Raw genomic sequence first — 17,500 nt, 5'->3', positions numbered from 1 at the left:
ATAATTGTCGTATTTCGATCAAAATTATGCTGATTTGCAAGTTCCCGCGCAAAAGCTTGCGGATTCTGCAAGCAGTCGGTCAGGACATTCTTGGTGCACGATAACACAGTTTAATTAAATTAACGTTAGCCACCACATATCCTACAGACGCGCTCATAGTTACACGTCCCGTACAACTAATCGTCGGATTTAAGGTTCAATTAGCACCGTAACCTGTCGGGAATTTTGAACACAACGGGTTCCTCCTCTGTTGCCGAGAGATCTTCCTTTTTTCCCGTCGAGGAATGAACGCGCCCTCGCGGAAAAACAAGAATAGACGTGCGGAACGAGCTTCGCGTTCTTTTACGGGTCTGTGCGAAAAGATGATCCGAAGATAGTCGAGATAGGATTAAAGTAAAAAAAGAATGTAAACGGTAAATACGGGATTTTTGCTCATTGTTAGTATTTTTGACGAAAAAGAAAAGAAGAGCTGCTCGAATTTGCATTAGGGTTTACGTATGCAAATTCGAGACGTTTACATTCAGGATAGTAATGAGCAAAAAAAGATTTGGCTGCATATAGTTTTCTATTTTCTAGCAAAATTTTTATTTAATAATGATTAAATTGAAAAGAAAATCGCGAAGAGAAGGAAATTGAAATACAGGTTTATGATATTGGTTTCCTTATTGTAGCAATGAAAATACATATAAAAATTTTCAATGCGAAGCCATTCTTATCTCAGATATTTTCGAGAAAAATGTAACTTTAGACTCCGCTTACATTGCATCGCGTTGTCACGCGTGTGTGACATCATCGAACGTTTCAAAAGATAAGAAAGTTTCGATGGGATGCAAGTGAAAAGAAGTCTGGAGAGGAAACCGCACGGAGAGGATTCCCAGTCGATATCGGCATCCAATAAAGGGAATAGAGCGCAGCTGCCGTCCCATCGGCACAAGAATTTATATTTATATTTCAATCAAAGATGGCAATATGATTTAGGATGAGAAAGAGAGAGAGAGAGAGAGAGAGAGAGAGAGAGAAAGAAATTATAAAAGTATAAGAAAAGAATACAGTAAATACTCAAATAAAGGCACTAATGTTATTTTTACGTATCAGATTCAACATGTAACTTTACATATAAAAACAGAATAATTAACAATAAAATTGTAAAATTAATACAGCTTTGTAATGCTATGCAGATTCTAAAACACAATAAACCTATTAATAATATTAAAATAAAAAAAAGCATCAAAAATTTTTAAATAAAATATACTTTTCGCGGTTTATCCTCCCGCCTGTTTAACAGTCTCTGTATTGAATCACGGCTTACTATTATACCTCTATGACTTTTCTCAGAAAGTAGATATCTCAGGGAGCTTTTGATAAAAAAAATAAAGAAAATCGAAGAATGTAGCGAGAATGTCGCTTAACGTTCATCCAAGGACAATATAAAGTCGCTATCAATTGAACACCAAAATAGGGGACATTGCGAAGCCGTGCGCAGATGAAACTTGATGCGACCGCTATACGAAGTGTAAATGGAACTAGCGGCCAATACAGGGAACAGAAAGCAGCTGGAATTGACGCGATGGTTTATATTTATAGATTGAAATATCTCTGTGTGTTCCCTTCCCATCACGTCCACCATTTCTTTTTCTATCTCATCTGTCCTCTCCTCTCATTCGGTTCCTCTTTCAGCTCAACCATCAGCCTTTCTCCCCGGCCTGGCGGTAGAAGGAACGAGAGAAGCAAACCGTCCATTCCGTTTGATCTCGCGATCGTGATATTTTTTCAGATTCTCCCCTTTTCGTCAAAGTTCCATCATCCGTTTGGCCGGTAGGAACAAAAAAAGAAACGCGTCTGCCCGTCCATCCGTCCGCACGCGGCTTTCCGTGCGATTGTATCCGCGAAATCGCGATATACGGATGCCGCTATTGTGCTGCTGGATATCCACTCGATATCGAAGGAAGTGAGAGGAACAGTCGCGGAAATTGCCCTTTAAGCCACGATCCGGCAAACCGAGTTTCCGAGTCTGCCGTCCTCTCTCGCTTTTGAGAGAGCCTTCGTTAAAGCTGTCGAACGTTATGAGAAAAACATGACGGCGATGGTGATTTTCGATTAAACCTAAAAACTCGATCGGCAAAAATTCTTCAACACTTTTCTCGTATTGTTTAATTTTATCATTTTTCTCTCATATTGTTCCACTGTTTATTTATTACGGTTTAATGAATAAATTCTCTTAAATACAAGTTATAGGAGATAAATTAATCTCTTTCTGAAGGGGAAAAAATATATAAAGTAAAGTATAATATATAAATACTAAAATTTTGATTTAAATATAAATGACCTTATACAAATGGGAGAATTATCTAAATATCGTTTTTTCATGGAGTTAACATAATTCGTCACGATTTAATTCCTATGAATAATTGAAGAGATATGAAACATACAATATAGTACATAATGTACGGGATACACATTATATTAATAATTCGAAAAGGCCAATTTTATATTCTGAAATCTTGCCCAAGTACGCCATTACGATCGGTCTGAGCATTGTACCAGAAGTTCTTCCGCCGTGATATTTCATCGTGACAGAAACAGCGATAGCTCAGCTATAAAAATCGCGCTTTAGTCTACGAATTCGCGCGACTTGGCGTCCTCGGAACATTTTCTGTGCGTCGTGTCGCCGGCGTTGAGAGCTTTTCTTTCGCCCTAAGAAACGGCTGACGGTAAAATATATTGTAATAAATATCATCGGTGTATGACCGCGGATTTTACAAGTCGCAGTCTAAAATCCAGCTTGCGATTGAAAAATCCTGTGCTTTTTCTGTCGCCGTAATACCGCGCGTTTCTTCAACGTTTTGTGAGACCGCGAGAAAATAAAACGCGAGAAAAATTTTCCTAAGTATAATGCGACAAAACTCAAAGGCAAATTCTTTCCGAGAATTTCATAAATAATTTAGATAAATACTTTTATTAAAGAATTACAGATAGGGAGAAAACAAACAACAATCGCTTGTGACATAACAACACTGATTGGCATAACATATTTGTGTGCGCAAATTGTTTGTCTTTTCTTTTGTGTTACCACTATTCGGTGTCATCAATATCGATTAGGCAACAAAGCCCAACGGGAATCAATCGGCGCGATCTGTCGATGGAAAAACGAGTATCGTGGCCATGAAAATCTGTATCATACGTCAAATGGTCATTACTCGTTGACAGCGACGGGACGTGACGCTGAATCAATATGTTACGTTCGATGCGTTGCACTTCATGTATCGAGGCGCAATAAATATCCGAACGTGTGAAACACAGTGGTTATCATATTGTTCTGGTGGGACGATTTCTCTCGTCAACCTCTGAAGGCGCATTCTCATTGGAGTACCAAAATCTAATATATATCCCGTACAGGATGATCCTTTATATCGATATAACACATAATATAAAATTAAAAAATTATTTATATCAAACCTAATATTAGTCACAATTTCCTCTTTATTTCTTCATCTAATAAATACTTCATTTTGTACTACAATGCACACACTGAGAGAAAAAAATAGTTGCAGTTACTAACAATTTCACTATAATTTTTAGTTATTTTCGGCCAACTACATTTTGCTTCCTCATAAAGGAAGCTTTGTTTTCGTAAAAAAAATTTTTTTTTAGTTGCTTTTGCCAATGTGTTCAGAATGTTCTAAAACATCGAAAAATCGCTATTTTAAAAAATGTCGATATGTGTGTATGTATGTGTGTATGTGTGTATGTATGTGCCAAATTTACCGAAATTTCTATAACTCCAAAACTAATCAACCAAATCTTAACGAATTATATATGAAATAAGGGTAGAAAAAACTGAAGAATATATAGAATTAATAAAAATTGCTAATAATCAAGGGGTTCTTTTTTAATAAAATTTTGAATTTTTGCAGAAATGTTTGTTTATGCTTTAATTTCCGCAAATTTGGAGATATCGATCTATTTCTAATTTTATTATATTTTTCAGTCTTTTCTACCCCTATTTCATATATAATTCGTTAAGATTTGGTTGATTAATTCTGGAGTTTTTTGCAAGTAGAAACCTTTGCTCACAAAGCTTCCTCTATGAGGAAGCCAAAACAAATAGAGGAAGCTTTGTGAGCAAAGGTTTCTACTTGCATACTTAAAAACTATGAGGAAGCAATGTGCAGGTTTCTACTTGCACACTTTACTTTTTTATAGTTATTTTAACAATGCGAATTATAGCTGACTCATACTACATTATCCTTGTCAAGTGTAGCTTTAACATGCATTTATTCAACCATAACATGGTTTTATACATTATAACCTGTGATTTATAGTAAGTCGTACTATAATTATGATGAAAATGACTATAATCAAAAAATCTATACAAGATTATTTTTACTAATACCTTTTTAGAAGAGGATTATAGCAATAATAATCATAAAAATAAAAACCTCAACCATAATTATTTTACTATGCAATTATAGTCGTAAATACCAAATACTTTTCTCTCAGTGCACAATATGCTTTTGTACTGTACAAATTGTTTTAGAAAAGCAGTCGATAATAAAAGTTAACGAGTTTAAAATTTATGAGTTACTTTCGTACCTATTAGCTGCTCGTAGAAATCTTTTTATTGCGGTGTAAAATTGTTCATGCAGTTGTAAAGTAACTCCATTCAATGATAACGAATATTGCAATCGGTTGGTTGCCTCTTTGTACTTTCATCCGACGATCGTCCGCATGAAATCATTTGCTCACGTGAGCAAAAGAAAACGTATCGTACAGAAGGTGATAATTATACGAATAAAACGGCCGGCGATAATTAACTCGATTAGCGTCGAAAGTAGAAATACTGCGGCGGTGTTTCGGCCGCACGCGGCTACGGTAATTATCGACGATAAATGGTAAAACTGCCCTACCGGTTCTACGGAAGCAACGGTACCGCAGTAATTTTTCCCGGAGTAGTATCGACAGATTAAAAAAGGTCTCTTGTTCCCTGCCTCTTACTTTTCGCTGTCACTTCTTCCATTCTCTCTCTCTATTCTTCCCTTTCTATCATCTCTGTCTATAATAGCAGACCTATCAACAATATATGTATACATAAATTATTTAAAAACTGGAAAAGAAAAAAAATAATTTGATCTAAATGACGTACACTATTAAATATATTAATTAAAGGATGAAATTTAAACCAATACTTTGAGTTAAATAACATTTTGTTATTTCTAACTACCATTGTGTGCCGAAATTTATTATTTTAATAGTATGACTTCCATATTTATCCTGAGAATATTCTCCATTCTTTGTTTACTTCTAATAATAACGACCATGATTCTATAGTTTCGAAGATCCACCAGAATTTCATTATTTTTTAATTAATCATTTATTTCGTAAATATAATCTGCAATATATATATATATAGTAGCATTGTAAAATGTATCTCGCACTTATACGTTTTACTTTATCCTAAAGCAAAATAAAACTGGCTCTCCGTCCCTTTGTTCTCCATTTCTCTTGTCTGTCTCTCGAGTCCTGACCTCATCCTTACTCAGAACCGGAAACAGTTTCGGCTTGGCTTGAAATTACACGCATCACGGCGCAGTTTCACCGACTGTCGCACTACCGCCCGTCCGATCGTAATTCGGGAGAGAAGTGGAATCGGGAATCGAGGCGAAATCTCTCGAAAACCGGCCGCGGGATCAGGTTCGGCCGAATAGCCTCGATACGCGAGCGCGTTAATTTGCATTCGATCAAATTCGTCGTAATCAAATCGATTTCGGCGATTCAACCCGTATGGTCTTTGCATTGACGCACACCAAGAGTCCCTTCGTAATCGCACACACGCATACGTACACATTCCTCTTCTCGTACTCCCCCGATTGGTATTTTAATTAATCATGCACGTATCATCGGGGCGCGCTGCGCGCTCGTTGAATTTTGTTCGAATAGAACGAATAGACCTAATTCTTTTCGCATTTCTAATATCATTATACGCAATGTATCGGATATATTTAAAATATATATATATATATATATATTTACAATCCTCACAATAATTTAAAAATCGTGAAATTTGTACATGAAAATTCTTGCATAAAAATCAAGGTCGCGCGCGATACACGTGAATTAAATATTCCATTACACCAAGTGTAAAAAAAATATCGATAAATAAACAGCTACACGAAATATACATTCTCCAATTCGAAATTGTCTCTTGCTCCCGCGCGGATGACGCTACTATACGTAAAGCGCCGATTTTAATGCACCCGCGCTTACCGCATCGCGAGTCGCGCCGCACCGCGCATCTATACAACTATTAAAATGGATATTTTCCGATGTAAATCCGCAGTACATTATACGTCACCGGTTGAATCGATTTCATAGATGCGATTGACGTAAATTTTGCAAAGCCATTACAAATTTACAGTGCTGCGTGCTAACGCCGAGAACAGCCGTCACCGCATATCGGTTTGCACCGTCATCGTCCATACTATATAACTCCACACTGGCGTGCATTTTAATTATGCTGCACCATTATAGTATACTAACGTGTATTATATCGCCGTTTTCCTGCCGCGTTTTCAGCTATAGCGTTATTCGTTCATTATTAAAGGCGCAATTCCTATTGCTGTGCTAAATGCAATTTTGAGATACATTTCCATTAACGAAATTATGTTATTTAGCACCGCCATACTGTATTTATTGTATTATTTGAATCACCGAGATATCGTATTAACATCGCGCCGCAAACTGATATGTGGCGCAACATCTCGTCGACGATGATCAAATTCGTCCCAATAATGCACTGTGGGCGCCAAAACGCATGCACGGACGGGTCAGGCGTCAATTTGACACCGAGATTCATGGTGTGCGTGATGCATAATTAATTATACGCGAGTCAGGTTAATATTGATGTAACTGCGCGGTGGAGGAGGAGGGGAAATGAATATTATATCCGTCTCGTGCCCTCCCGAACGAATCCGTTCGAATGCTCTCCTTGAGCGATGCACTCGATTACGGATAATGGAATCGATATCGTGCCGAATAGCGCGGGTTGCCGTATATGCTGTTACAAGAGAGCAGACGTGACTGCATCGGCTTGCATAGTCACGGAGTGCTTTGCGACTTCGTCCGGCGCGACGCGACGGACACATGGTGCGCGCCCGCGGTATTCACAAAATTTATATACCTATGTTTTCCCTACCCGATTGATTGATGTTTCTTTTCAACGCTCGTCGTATCACTGACAAACCACCTGACGTCGTTACCACAGAATTTACGTACGTAAACCCACACGCTATTAATATTGTATAACGGCGAGCAATGTGTCTTGAAATATTAATCATTTAAAGAACGCGCAGAAATTGATTTCCAAACAAAATTTCCAGCAATAAAACTATATAATTAATTATCCGTGAATAAATCAAGTAAAATGAGTTTAATTGTTTCCAAATGCTCCGAAATTCAACATCTTTTATATATAACAAGGCTTTGTGTGTTATATCAATAATTTTATAATTACATTAATTTAACTTGTAAAATAATGAAGTAATTTAGCTCGTATATATGTCTTTCTTGGTATTATTTGATGCATTATTTCATATTGTTTGAATTTGCAACGGTCTGACGTTACATTTTATTCTAGCGGTCTCTCTATTACTGGAATCGTATTTTGTCAACGATAAAATATCGTCGCAATAAAATCCACTCGCCAACGCTAACGGTGCCGATCGACGTATGCTAATGCGATGAGTCACGGACATCGATATCGCGCGATCGATCAGAGCGCCCCGACAATAAGTAGATGAAGTCGATTACGTGGCAAACAAATTCGGTGCAAACAGATCGCATTCCCGCGTGCGCGTCGTACGCGCGTACAACGTCGTCGTAATTGTAAATTTGCGAGCGGCATGATTGCGCAAACGTAATTGAACGGTGATCCGCGATAAATATCGCGTAATTGATTTATCAACAGAATACACCCATTCCGACAAAATCCAATTCACCGTCGGCCACGCTCGGGATATGAGAGGAGCGACGTGTGCATGTGCATTAGAAGGAAGCAGCGTGTGACGGCCGCGTTTACGACCTATCAGATACGCTCGATTTACGGCGTCAGGCTCGAAGCTGCGAGAATTTTCTTTCCGGGAATTGGCGCGGCATCGTAGGAATGATTTAACCGTTTAAATGATAGGCCATGGCCTTTTGCTGCGCCAAAACAGCCATAACGATGCGAAAAACAAGCTATAATTTTTAAGGCATAAAAGAATTTAAGCTAAATTTTACAAATCGGGAACTTTCCTAAATTAATCATATTAATAAAATTTCAACAAAGTTATCAAAAAATCTCATCAAATATATTAAAAAATATACATGCTTTCTCTCCAAATAAATTTATAGACCCGTCTTAATCGCGCTGCTTATTATTATTGAACATTCGTTTGCATAATGCAAAATAAAATCAGACGTTACGTAAGAAGCACTTGTATCATTCTTGCTATTCGGCGTCGGTTTATAGATACGGATGACCCGAAATAAGAAATCGGTCTGCGAGATCCGACCGCGCGCGTGGATCATCCGGTTCGGCTTTTAAGCAATAATAAGAAAAGCGTATATCCGTTGAATCACAGTCGGAGTATTCGCCGGAGTTCGGACTTTATGAGCCACTACTCGCTACGATCTCCTACCTCAGTTTTATATCTGGCACTTCGGTAAAGGATAGGACATACGTTCGGCTCCATTTCCCTGCCCTCCCCGCCCGCCGCACCGCGCCGCGCCGTCTCTCTCTCTTCCGCTCCAAAAACTTATTCGAATCTCCTTCCAAAGTATTTGCGACAGCTGCAGGTGCAGGTGCACGTGTTTCTCCGCCGTACCGATCTTACGGCGCCCGAAGCGGTGGAGGAAAAGTAAAGAGGAAGAGGACATTCGTGTTATCGAAACGCGAACTATTCGCTCAAGTTTCGCTGTCTGTGAAAAAAAAATGTCTTTCGCTTTCGCGAAAGTATGCCGCTTAAAAGCTCAGAACCGTTAACCGACTGTCGGCGATTGTGCAATGTCATAATTAAGTGATTCGTCGTATAATAATTATTTCTGCTGGCCATAACAATAATAAACAAAATTTGCAAATAATAATATATACAAATAAATAATAATTTAAAATTAAACCAATTCAAATATATAATAATCGCACATTTATTTATATACTTTAATTTATCCACATTTTTTCTAAAAATAAATCGGATGCTCTACTTTGCATATACTTCGTATCGCTTATATTTACCTCTGATTTGTTGGAGTTGATAACGATCGCTCATATAAAGTTAACTATCCTAAACTTTTCACAATTTTAAAGAATATATATAAGAATATATATTCTATATATATTATCCATTCAAAGAAAGTTAAATACTATTTAAAAAGTTTTTATCGACTTTTTACCGGATGGAACATAATTCCATAAATAATAGCAGTTCCGTTTCGTAGAACGGATCGATATCTGCTGTACGACACGACACGAACGGAAAGCAACTCATTTATCAATCCCATGAATCCGTCCCCAAGAGAACATATACGCTTCTTTCACGTTCGCCGATAGCAGAAAGCAATAATATTGTATAAATTCCCAGAATGGCTTTCCTTATTGAGTGCACTTCCATTCGGATATGCATAAATAATCTGTTTACATTTACATATGTGCATCCGTATTTCGAATGTAAGTAACATTTATCCGAATACACATAAAATCGATATATCGGTCCCGCATAATATCATACGATATCCGTCGAAGGGAGAAAAGATTCGTATACATTTCGCTTCTTCAAATAGTGATCTGTCATCCCGAACTCATATTCTATGATCGAATCTACTCTTGATTCTACACTCGAGACTGTCTTGAGAAACTATAGAAAGAATGCTACGAAGTTTCTGCGACAGAAACAATTGAAGAATATCACTCAATTTACGTTTCTCTCTCTCTTGCTCTTCCCTCTCTTTTTCCTACTTCTTTATCTCTACGTCTACATATATGTATATGTGTATGTGTGTATGTAAATTTTTGTACTTATTTAATTATGAGCAGAAATAGAAAGCCACGACTTCAATAATTTTGAGATATGTTATCAAGCTCATCACCTTGCGTAATCTTCAAAAGGTTTTAGCTGGCGGTCATTGTTTGTTAAAAAGTTATTAATAAAAAAGTTTAAGAAATACAACAGTTTGTGTCAATGTTTCATATAAGGGAAGTAATTTGCTGATATGTGAGAATGTGAGAGTATAGACAGTGCACATGTGTATGTACACATGAGGGGCTATCGTCCAACCAGGAATGGTTGAGGGTGAACCTCGATTCATGTGGAAAGTTAAAAACCCGAACCATTAGTACTACACAAACTGTAATATTTCTTAAATTTTTTTGTTAATAACTTTTTAACAAACAATGACCGCCGGCTAAAACCTTTCAAAGGTTACTCATCAGGGTGATGACTTTGATAATATATCTCAAAATTATTGAAATCGGGAGTGGCCCTATCTCTGCATAATTACCAAATTTTTTAATATCCAGTTGTTCAAGCTTCGAAATAATATATAGAATCTATATTTATTAAAACTGTGAAAAGTACAACATTTTTTACTTTAATCAGCAGCGTATTTTTAGCAGTACGTTAATAATTTTTAATGGAATTATAAATGATATTAAAAGTTTAAAAAAGAGCGCTTAATGTCGAAAAATATAATGAAAGTTCAAAGGAATACACAGATGTGTTTTTTAAAGCAAAAACATTTAAAGTAAAAGTAATACTCACTTAACAAAATTTATAAAATAGCCGCCGTGAATTATATAATTACCGCAAGAAATGCAAACGTTGGCAGTCTCGTGATACCGGAACTGAATGAAACAAACAGAAAAAAAAAGATACTGTTAAAATATCATGCGAAAACGCGTATGTCGGACGGCAATGTCGGACAACTGCATGCAGTTAAACACACCCTCACACGCGCACACGTGTGGTCGGACCAAACAGGTGAGAATATTCATAACGACAAGCGGGGAAACGTTGAAAAAAACCTAGGCGAGATTTAAATGTTTCCGGAACAGGAGAAATTGCAGCTTCAACGAGAATTACGACGGTGCTGTCGCCGTCGATGGTAGCGAGAGGGATGGTCGATCGATGGTTTCAGAAGCAAACAAAGTAAAAATCTGGAGAATGTCGCTGAACGGGTGAAATGCCGTTGAACTTGAAAAAGAGAAGGCAGAGAAGAGTGGGAAAGGTGCGCTGCGACAATTTCACGAAAAATCTTTTTTCGGTAGAATTTTCGCTGCAACGCGGAGACGCGACTGTTAAAATTTTATTGAATGACTTTTTTGTCCCTCTCGATTAAACATCAAACACACGACGAGATAATTAAGTGAATAATCGAACACCGATGTAATATGACAGCCACATGTATTATACCAGCATATGTAGCTATTTCTACTGGAATGCACGGTATGAATATGATTCCTGAATATAAGTCTATTATATATGTTTTAATTATGCTTGGCGGCCCCATAATCATTCTTTTATAACATAAATTTGAAGAGAATGCTCTTTACTAACAAAAAACTATACAGCAACACCTGAAAAACAACTGCTGTAGTGCGATATACCGTTTCGCACACACGTTATATAACTGCATCAGATTTAATGTATTCCTTTAACTGTCCGCAATTAACTGTAATCGCGAGTTATTTAATCGCCATTAATTCAATGATTTACAGCGAAGCTAAATGCAGCACTTCAATTATAACAGGCACTCAAATTAGCGCATGACGCAGTATGAAACGCGCGTATTCGTAGTTGTTCATAATTAAACAAGCTAGCTTCATATCGCTAGCTTTTCACGTGGCAAAACGCTCGCTGCGTCATACGTCATAAAGTATCTCTTTCAACGAAATAATTATACAAGATTGCACGAAAAATAATAAAATTGCCAAATGCAGATATATATATATATATATTGTATATGAGTCGCATAACGTTTTCATTGCACGTCATCGAGAGAGAAATTAAAAAGGAATGATATTTTTTTGTACAAACTTCGCTAACTCTTTGTTCGCGTTTTAAGGAAATTTCTTTTTAATATCCAACGAATAACACGCGTTGTATTTATGCACGTCGCAGCGCGTCACCGCTGATATTTCCACAGCGGATGCAACGCTGTGCCACATCAAAATGCATCCTGACGCATGGACGAACGGGGTAAAAAAGGGTAACGACAAAACATGACCGCCGGCGGGGCAAAATTCAAATGAATTCATAATAATCAGCGAGTTTTGGTCTGAGTGAGGGGCTTTTTATAATTCTTCTACTATAACGACAAAGTCTGAATATTCCAAGCAAAACAAAGGGGCCACAAAGGGGCTATTAAACCTGACAAAGTAAAAAAAGATTTGTGCGTTGCTCATGTAGTTTTTGTTAACATAATATTTAACAATTGACATTTATAAGGACTTTTAAGAATAAGGGCAAATATTATTTTAATTAAATTATGAGAATAATAAAATTGTAAGTAAATAAATATAAGTTAAATATATAAATATATCAAAAAAGGGAAAACAATAAGCAGACCGTCCACAGTCTAAGATTATTCCAGATTAAAAGTTTGCCATAATTAAATCACAGAGATTATGGCAGAGATACAATGCGGAAGAATTCGTTAAAAGTAAAAAAAAAAACAATGTAGTTCTGAGCATATCGTGAATCGTATCGCGATTACGATTGCGGAGGAATAGATGAGGGGACGCGGGCGGGATGATCAGGAATTTTTCCGATTTTCTCGGTCATAAATCCACCACGATTTTTACAGGGTGGGTTCGCACTTTTTAATAAAAGCATTTGCCTCACGATCCTCCTAATGAAATATCGTCTCGCGTACGATCGCAGAAACGTGTGCATGCACGCGCGAATGTCCCGTATTTCGCTTACACACATCGGGGTCTACCGTGCGGATTATACGCGCAGGGTTATCGTTCATGGTCGACCCTATTGTTGAGCACGACAAAAGAAACCCGAGAGAAAAACTTCACACATGACGCATAACAAATTCTATGCAAAGTTTAAGTCGTGTGTTATGCGATTATACACACATTATAATTCTGTATTATATACACGCAATATGGTATAATTATTTTGTAATTTATTTAATACAGAGTTTGCACTTTTATCGTGAGCAATACACGTATGTACTACACAACAAAACGACGATTAAAAAATACCGTGAGATTTCGCGAATGCCTTCTGTCGACGATAAAGCCCTGAGGTCGCAATAATCGCCGTAATCGCGTATGAAATAAAAATACATTTTCATCCAATAACGTTAATCGCATATAAAATATTTATCCCGCTCTCTTCCGCCATGGAGAAGCCGTGGAAGGGCTGCCGTAGAAACAAACGACGCGCGCGGGACAAAATTCGCTGGCGTCGCGACGACACGTTTTCTTTCGTCGCACGTTTTCCTCGCGTGGATATATACGTGGATGCCCGAGCAGAATAAAGAACCGACCCACTGTGTGCAGTCACGGATACTAAAAGAAAGAGAAAGGAGGAAAAGGATAAGAGACGAGGAGGAATCACGGAGCTGGATCCCGCGGCGCGGCGCGGCGCGGGCGCGGTCGTAAATGACGGACTGCAGGTCAAAGGGTAACGGAAGAGAGAGAAGATCGACGTATATGCGGCATTGTCGCTAATTTCACGGGTCCTCGCCGCAAATCGCGCTAATGAGAATCGATGTAATTGCGGCCTCGCGTGCGCACGGATAAACACGCGAAATTTGCTTTTCTTCATTGCGGCCGCAGCGTTATCGAGAATATATTACCACGTATATGGAGTGCATCAGTTTGCATCCCCCGACTTCGCTTCCGAATAACAAACTTTTCTCTTTTGTTCCGGCAAAATGCAAAATTTTGGAAAATCTTTACGAAATTCGAAACCTTATCTTCGTAAGGTGTAACAAACTGTAAAATTGTAAGATGCGCGGGATTGCTTTTTTTTTTTTTATTTGAAATGATCAACCAAAAACTGAAAGTAGCCTTATGCGCCAACAACGAAAGTACGTAAAGTTCGAGGGTTAGATATGGAACGTGATAATTGGCTAAATCCGATTACCTCAATCCTTTATTCTTCGCTGCGTTAACGTTCATTACGCGTGCAAGCGGAATTAAAACTTACGGACTTTTTCAATGTAACGCGCTGATAATCGCAAAAAAAAAAAAATAAAATATCCCCAAGAGAGTGGAAATTTCTTACACAGGCAATGATATGAATTTCATTAGTTCGGCTAAAAATTCTGATAAAAAATGTACGAAATATATTTTTGCTGTCTTGCATAAATTACCTCTTGCATCATTCGTCGCGCATTTGTAAGCACACAGTGTGTACAGTAAATAATAAAATAATTAGTTAAAATATTAATTGAATAAATCATAAATTCATTTCACTGTTTGCTCGAAAATGGAAGAGAGCTTAATATAATGATTACATTTTAACCAGAACACGCAAATTCATTGTGATGCACAATTATAACCGTACCATAATGCAAAGCCGAATTATAAAGCATTCCATGAACATAAAAATAATGCTACAGTCAAAGCTCGCATCTGTATGCCAGAACAATTGTGGCAAATCCAACGCAGACAACGAGTTCAAGTCCGTTTCGTCTCGAGATAAGATAAGCGGTTGTCGTACTACATTAAAATTATGGTAATACATGTCCTCCAAAAAAGAAAGAATATCAATACCTGAAGCCCAAAAAATGATTGCAATTCAGTAAATGTCGCTGTTAAACGTTGAACAGAATTGGCCAGCTTTATTTAAAATCTTTTTGTTACTGTATTGTATAATATCTTTTTTATATTATATTGTATGATATTTGGTAACATAACAGTTAATTAAAACTTGTATTTATATTTCTATTAGATATATTACAATAGGTGCCATAAAATACATTTGTTATTTCAATTACGACGTTATTAACCGTATTCGGTGAATATGATTGTTAAAAAATTATCAGAAAACGACTTTTACATTAATAACGTTTATAAACGTTTATAAAAAAAATCGAATTCAGAGATTCACATATTACATTGTAGGCAATTAATAACTTCATGTTTTATTATTGCAATAATTTTATAAAAGAAATTTTAATAATAAGCTATAGAGGATATGTCAACTGGCTATAGGATAATATCTTTTTATAAATATTTTTATAAATAATACATATATAAAATAAAATACATAAAAGTGATTATAAGGTTTTTGTGCAGTTTTTAATTTTTATAATTTCTGTTCTATATGCATGTATAAAATTAATCCGTGAAACAACATTAGAATTGTAATTTAGTAAAGTTTAGTACGTGCTAGTATGATCTATTTATGAAAATTGTTCTAAGAGATGGTCTAATTCCTTGGCCAATCTGTGAACTAGGAAAACTAATGTGACTCGATATAAATCAATTGCAAAATATATTTGTAGGATTTCAGAATTGTGTTCCGCATACGTATAGATTATATTTTGTATACGTATATAAATGACGGTGGAATGTTGAGAAATAACAAACCCAAAAATATATAAATGTATCTAAAACTAAAATAAATTATTTTATATACCCCCTTTACAAAGATTATTTATTATATGTATAGAATAGAAGTTATGAGAAAGTTTAAAGCTGCACTTTATAATCATTCTATATATGTATGTATACGTATAATATACATATATATAAAAAAATTAACATTATACATATGTAAAGCGGAAAGTACGTAACAAAGCAGAAAGACTCTTAAATATCCATAGAAAGACAAAACGCGGATTTATGAACGCGTATTACAATGTCCATAAATCACAGTGCGTAACGCAGGCGCCATATATCAGCAAAATATCGCGCCAGGTTTGGTCCCAATATTTCTTGATCACGAGATAGGAGGAAAAATACGGATGTTTAGGTCCACGCTTTTGCGTGAAGGTGACGCCGCGCGTTCTTCCTTCTCATTCAACATTTACACAACCTCACGCCAAAAAATATTTTTCGCTGTGTGCGCCGCACGCGGAGCGGGTGACCCCGTAATTCAGCAAAACACACTTGCTTCAACCGGAAGGCTTTACTTTCCTAGGAATTATTCTCGAGGGAACTCCGCGCTATGTACAATTCTTCCTTTTTCTTTGTCTCGCCTTTCTCTCTCTCTCTCTCTTTTTTTTATTCTGTATGTGTACATGTGTAGATGTGTATATGTGTGAACGCTATTGTAGTTGTGTCACCAACGGCAGTGTTGTATTTGAGTATAAAATAAATTGAGGTAATTTTAAAATAAACATCTCTTAATGAAAAATCCAGTAATAATAGTTATAAAGACAGTCATTAAACAATGATTATTTAAAAATTTAAATCAAATCAAACGTCTTTATCGATAGATTGTTTTTCTCTTTGCCGCAGATAAAATATTAATTTATTCTCGGATTTCAATCGGTGAGTAAGTATTCCAAGTCTCTCGTGTCACCGGAAAAGAAAAGAATTCCGTCAAAGTACAAAGTTATTAATCCGACAAAAGATGCAATTATATTTTCTGAACGGATGATTCCTCTCTGAAATGATTACGTGCCATCATAATCGAGCTGCAAAAGTAATACAATAAGAGATAAAAAGTAACGAGATAAGATAAAATAATGTGCATAAAGCTATTTGGTTTTGTTGCTTTCCTTTAATATACAAAAGGTTTTGGTAAGTATGCTACATGCTATTCTGCACGGCAAAATCGGGAGATTACCGATGGAAAATTGTGTATCTACTTTACTGTGCATCTTTAATAAAAGTTCGCCCCCGTAAATGTTAAGTGAAAATAAAATAAGTCGAAGAAAATGCTATATGCATCTCTACCGTTATTGCGTCATAAAAATCGGAAAAGTTTTCCAGTTTTCATGATGCCGTAGTTTACGCCTCTGTTGTTCACACTTTTTTCCTTCGACTTGTATTTTTCTATTTTTCAACGTTGCCAAGGTAAGTCGCCTTTAATATCTTTCAACTAATCGTTTATATTTTTCTCTCTCTCTCTCTTTTTCTTTTTCCCTTCTTTTTAATATTCTTAAGATCACTTAAAATTTCTTTTATTTTAATTTTATAATAAAAATATCGTATTATTATTTAAAAAATTAGAGTATGAAGAGTTTCTATCATATTCTTTAAAATTAAAACGTTCCACAAATGTATCTCTATGATTATATATCGCAAATAAAATAAACGTATGTCATCCTTCATAACTTTTCTTTAAATTCTGCTTCCTTTTCTTTATCAATACCAAAAATTGATTTGATAACATCACACTATATTGGATATATATCACAGATTAAGTGATTACTTTATTTAAAAGAGTATGATAATGCGCATAATGTAAAATTAGATTTGTATTATTAAATTATAATGCAAATCCCCTTCCCTCTCTCTCTCTCTCTCTCTCTCTCTCTCTCTCTCTCTCTCTCTCTC

At 36.3% G+C, this 17,500-nt stretch overlaps 1 protein-coding gene across 7 annotated transcripts in view; it reads right to left on the bottom strand.

Moving 5' to 3' along the window:
• Positions 1 to 17,500, bottom strand: part of LOC112464982 (protein rhomboid-like) — a 194,447-nt gene that overhangs the window by 44,779 nt on the left and 132,168 nt on the right. The window contains exon 3 of one of the 7 annotated variants that reach the window (XM_025032314.1): positions 10,834 to 10,873. The exons of the other annotated variants lie outside the window; for them this stretch is intronic. The gene's annotated coding sequence lies outside the window, so the exon portion shown is untranslated. The remainder of the gene's footprint in view (positions 1 to 10,833; positions 10,874 to 17,500) is intronic. 7 annotated transcript variants of the gene reach the window in all.

The sequence above is a fragment of the Temnothorax curvispinosus genome, unplaced genomic scaffold, assembly GCF_003070985.1.
Source record: "Temnothorax curvispinosus isolate PA1 unplaced genomic scaffold, ASM307098v1 QBEX01014781.1, whole genome shotgun sequence".
In the NCBI taxonomy this organism is placed as follows: Eukaryota; Metazoa; Arthropoda; class Insecta; order Hymenoptera; family Formicidae; genus Temnothorax; species Temnothorax curvispinosus.
Note: the sequence above shows the minus strand (reverse complement) of the source record. Positions and strands in the feature narration are given on the sequence as shown.